Raw genomic sequence first — 6,000 nt, forward strand, 5'->3', positions numbered from 1 at the left:
GAGTCTCTTGTGTCCCCAACACACCCAATACAATGGTAAATTGTATAGGTGCACTAGTTCGGTGAAGAGATGGCGATACAAGTGCAATATGGACAGTAGATAATGGTTTTTGTAATCTGAAAATGTAAAAACAGCAAGGTAGCAAGTGGTAAAAGTGAGCGTAAACGGCATTGCAATGCTAGAAAACAAGGCCCAGGGTTCATACTTTCACTAGTGCTTCATACTTTCACTAGTGCAAGTTCTCTCAACAATAATAACATAATTGGATCATATAACTATCCCTCAATATGCGACAAAGAGTCACTCCAAAGTCACTAATAGCGGAGAACAAACGAAGAGATTATTGTAGGGTACGAAACCACCTCAAAGTTATTCTTTCTGATCGATCTATTCAAGAGTCCGTAGTAAAATAACACGAAGCTATTCTTTCCCTTCAATCTATCATAGAGTTCGTACTAGAATAACACCTTAAGATACAAATCAACCAAAATCCTAATGTCACCTAGATACTCCAATGTCACCTCAAGTATCCGTGGGTATGATTATACGATATGCATCACACAATCTCGAATTCATCTATTCAACCAACACAAAGAACTTCAAAGAGTGCCCCAAAGTTTCTACCGGAGAGTCAAGACGAAAATGTGTGCCAACCCCTATGCATAAGTTCACGAGGTCACGGAACTCGCAAGTTGATCACCAAAACATACATCAAGTGGATCACGTGATATCCCATTGTCACCACAGATAAGCACATGCAATAGATACATCAAGTGTTCTCAAATCCTTAAAGACTCAATCCGAAAAGATAACTTCAAAGGGAAAACTCAATCCATTACAAGAGAGTAGAGGGGGAGAAACATCATAAGATCCAACTATAATAGCAAAGCTCGCGATACATCAAGATCGTACCACCTCAAGAACACGAGAGAGAGAGAGAGAGAGATCAAACACATAGCTACTGGTACATACCCTCAGCCCCGAGGGTGGACTACTCCCTCCTCGTCATGGAGAGCACCGGGATGATGAAGATGGCCATCGGAGAGGGATTCCCCCCTCCGGCAGGGTGCCGGAACGGGTCTAGATTGGTTTTCGGTGGCTACAGAGGCTTGCGGCGGTGGAACTCCTGATCTATTCTGCTCCTCGATGTTTTTAGGGTATATGGATATATATAGGCGAAAGAAGTCAGTCAGGGGAGCCACGAGGGGCCCACGAGGGTGGGGGCACGCCCAGGGGGCAGGCGCGCCTCCCTGCCTCGTGGCCACCTCGAAGCTTCCTTGACTTCAACTCCAAGTCTCCTGGATCACGTTCGTTCCAAAAATCATGCTCCCGAAGGTTTCATTCCGTTTAGACTCCATTTGATATTCCTTTTCTGCGAAACATTGAAAGAAGGGAAAAACAGAAACTGGCACTGGGCTCTGGGTTAATAGGTTAGTCCCAAAAATAATATAAAAGTGCATAATAAAGCCCATAAACATCCAAAACAGATAATATAATAGCATGGAACAATCATAAATTATAGATACGTTGGAGACGTATCAGCATCCCCAAGCTTAATTCCTGCTCGTCCTCGAGTAGGCAAATGATAAAAACGGAATTTTTGATGTGGAATGCTACCTAACATATTTCTCTAAGTAATTCTCTTTATTGTGGCATGAATGTTCAGATCCATAAGATTCAAGACAAAAGTTTAATATTGACATAAAAATAATAATACTTCAAGCATACTAATAAAGCAATAATGTCTCCTCAAAATAACATGGCCAAAGCAAGCTATCCCTACAAAATCATATAGTCTGGCTATGCTCCATCTTCACCACACAAAGTATTTAAATCACGCACAAACCCGATGACAAGCCAAGCAATTGTTTCATACTTGGATGTTCTCAAACTTTTTCAATCTTCACGCAATATATGAGCGTGAGCCATGGATATAGCACTATATGTGGAATAGAAGGGTGGTTGTGGAGAAGACAAAAAAGGAGAAGATAGTCTCACATCAACTAGGCGTATCAACGGGCTATGGAAATGCCCATCAATAGATATCAATGTGAGTTAGTAGGGATTGCCATGCAACAGATGCACTAGAGCTATAAGTGTATGAAAGCTCAACAAAAGAACTAAGTGGGTGTGCATCCAACTTGCTTGCTCATTAAGACCTAGCGCAATTTTGAAGAAGCCCATCATTGGAATATACAAGCCAAGTTCTATAATTGAAAGAACATGCGGTGCCCCCATGTTTGGTTTTGGTAATTGATGACAATCTCTATGGACTAATTGTTGCCTTGAGTTATATTTGAAGGTTTTGTCCATAGGCTTTTCTTGGAGTACATGTGTTGGTTTCAAGGAGAGTTTGTGTCGACCAAGGTGCTATTCAAGGAATTATCCAAAGATTGGTCATTTGAGAGTTGAGCTTATTGCAAGCATGTCTTGAAGAAGAAGATTGTTTGATCATTCATGTTTACCTTCAAGACATCATCCAAATGAAGAGAGTTGGAAAGAATCAAGGTTGATCAAGACTAAGTCAAGAGTGAATCAAGTTGATCAACACATAAAGCGTACACGATGTACAGAGGGATCAACTGATCCCATGATATGGTAAGCATTGTCCATTACGCTTTCTGTACTAACCCATGGTCTTCGTGAGAGTTCTTTATGGGGTTAGGTTGCGGTGTGCAAATTCAAGTGAAGCATCACGAAGAGGTCAAATGCTTGAAGCTTGCCGTCCATTGTGGTGACAATGGACTTGTGAAGATGTGCGGAAGAGTGGCTCACCCATAGTGGAGTATGGGGGAGCAATCAACTAGTCTTCATCGAGCCAACACAATCAAGAAAGGTGGTCCAACTTGAGGGGGTCAAGATCGTCATCATCTAGCTCAAGTGGACCATGTGCAAGGCAAAGGTTTTCCCTTGATAGGTTTTCTATTTTACCGGTCTCATGATGGTAGTTGGGAGACCGGGTCATAGGATCGATTGCCGTACTATCAAGGGGGGCTCTCGATGAGTAGCTTGGTCGTATCATTCGTAGAGAGATCAAACCATTTCATCCTTGCATCATCTTTCTTAGTTCTTGTTTAGTTCTCTTTGTGAGTCTTAGAGCTTATGGTCATCTTGATGACAAGCTTGAGTTCATCGAAAACGGAGTTCGCATGCATCTTCTATGATGTTTTCGGTGTTGGAGGTTTTACCGGTCTTTTCCGATGAAGGGTTCTCACCATTTTCTTATGGGCCTTTTCTCATTTGCTTCTTATTGATTTTTCTATCAATATTGTGTTAGCCCATGTCGTTAGCTTTCCAACAAACTTGGTTTCGTTGAATTCGGAGTCCGTTTGCAGAAGTTATGGCTGTTTTTGTAAAGGCTGCAGCGGTACTATCGTGGCTAGAGCGGATGTAATTTTTTACTACCGCTCCAGAGCAGTACTATCGCGGCTCCTAAGCGGTAGTACCGCTCCGGACCAAAATCTCGTGTTTTGCTCAGCGGAAGTAGGCACGGAAGTATTTTTTTTGTACCGCTCGCAAGCAGTAGTACCGCTACCATTTGCGGTAGTACCGTGAGGTCGAGCGGTAGTACCGTGAGGACGAGTGGTAGTACCGCTCCGGCGGTTCTACCGGCCTTTTGCCTCCTCGCTGTTGTTTTTCAAAGGGGTACTTCCGCCCTAGCGGTAGTACCGCTCCTTGGAGCGGTAGTACCGCTCTGTGCAGGTTGTGAGCATAACGGTTGGATTTTTCCCCACCTATAAAAGGGGGTCTTCTTCCCCAATGAACCCAATCTCTTGAGCTCGTTTTTGCCCCCATTGTTGACCTTCTTTGAGCTTGCTAACTCTCAATCCCTCCATGGATTCTTGCTAGTTTTTGAGGGAAAAGAGAGAGGAGATCTAGATCCACATTTCCACCAATCACTTTCTCCTCTATGTGAGGGTAACCCCTTGGATCTAGATCTTGGAGTTCTTGGTGTTCTCCTTCTTTTTCTTCCGCTCATTTCCTCCCTAGAATTAGTTGCTTCAGTGGGATTTGAGAGAGAAGGACTTGGGCACTCTGTGTGCCCTTGCCATTGCATTTGGTGCATCGGTTTGAGTTCTCCACGGTGATACGTGGAAGTGAAGTTTGAGAAGCTTATTACTCTTGGGTGTTTGGGCACCCTAGCGCTTGTTCCTCTTGGGTGCCTTGGCGCCCTAGATGGTTGGTGTTGTTCGGAGCTCAATCATTGTTGTGTAAAACTCCGGGAAAGCGTCGGGGTCTCTAATTAGGTTGTGGAGATCGCCCCAAGCAATTTGAGGGGTACCGGTGACCGCCACCAAGGGTTGCCAAAGTGTACGGGTTCGGTGACGGCCCCCAAGGGTTGCCATTTGTACGGGTTCGGGGACCGCCCTCAAGGGTCCCTTAGTGGAATCACGGCATCTTGCATTGTGCGAGGGCGTGAGGAGATTACGGTGGCCCTACTGGCTTCTTGGGGAGCATTGTGCCTCCACACCGCTCTAAACGGAGATTAGCATCCGCAAGGGTGTGAACTTCGGGATACATCGTCGTCTCCGCGTGCCTCGGTTATCTCTTACCCGAGCTCTTTACTTATGCACTTTAATTTGTGATAGCCATATTGTTTCTTGTCATATATCTTGCTATCACCTAGTTGTTTATCTTGCTTAGCATAAGTTGTTGGTGCACATAGGTGAGCCTAGTTGTTTTAGGTTTTGTGCTTGACAAATTAACCGCTAGGTTTATTCCGCATTTGTTCAAGCCTAAACCATAATTTTTTAAGACGCCTATTTCACCCCGCCTAGGCGACATCCATGATCTTTCAATTGGTATCAGAGCCTCGTCTCTCTTTATTGGGCTTAACTGCCTAGAGAGTAAGGATGTCGACTAGGGGTTTAGGATTCTCTGACACTCTTAGTTTCGATGGCACAGATTTTGATGTTTGGGTAATTCGCATGCTTAATCTCTTTAGGGTCATGGACCCAAGTTTAGAGCGAATTGTAGATATGGGTTTTTCTCCTCCAAAGGATCCCCAAAGATTATCTTTAGAGGATGAGAAAAACTCTTATCTCAATGCTCAAGCTTCTAATGTGCTTTTCGATGCTTTGAGCAATGTAGTTATATTTCAACTCATGCCATTTCGGGATGCTCATGAGTTGTGGACAAAGCTTCAAGATAAATATGGTGTGTCCAAGTTTTGTGGGGATGATTGTTCTCCCTCCACATCCGGCCGTATAGTCTTCTCAACTTCTTCTACTTCACCTACATGTGGTTTGCCACAAGGTAATGATATGGTGAGTAGTGCTGGTCATTGCAATGATGATAGTATGCTTATTGTGGATGATCCTTCATCACTATATTATTGCATTGCTCCTTCTTTGGGCTTTAACACTTCGAGCACTCCAAATGTTTCACATGCTTGTGTTGATAGTCCCTGCATATCATGTAGAAATTGCTTGACTAAATCTCATGATGATATGTTTGCTATATCTTGTTGCCATGATAAAAATGCTTGTATTTCCTCGAGTTGTGGTGCTAACAATGTAGAGGAAACCCAACACTCCATGGAACAAGATGTGGTTTTAAATGGTGCTTCAAGGGATCCTACATGATCATCTATTGCTTTTTGCCTTATGGCTAAGGCTTCAAAGGTACCTCCTACTTTGAAACCCAATATGTCTCTTGATGATGATGTTGATGCTAATAATGATGAGGATAATGATGAAGAGAATGATAATGTTGCCTCCTTAAAAATTAAGGGGGAAATGGTTTTTAAATCTCTTCATAAAAATAAAATTGCTCGTTCCAACTTCATGGAAATCATGTCCATTGCCATTGAGGGCAAGAATTATATTGATGAGTTGGAATCTCGTCTTAAGGAGCATGAGGTCACCATTGATAAAATGGAAGGTCATGAGCATGATTACGCTAATGAGATTGCGGACCTCTCTCAAGCTCTTGAACTTGAACAAACCACCATGGAATCTCTTGAGGAGACTTGCTCTAGAATTATCTAGAGTGAGGGAA

Source organism: Triticum urartu, chromosome 3A (assembly GCF_056163025.1).
Source record: "Triticum urartu cultivar PI428250 chromosome 3A, HENAU_Tu73, whole genome shotgun sequence".
Lineage (NCBI taxonomy): Eukaryota > Viridiplantae > Streptophyta > Magnoliopsida > Poales > Poaceae > Triticum > Triticum urartu.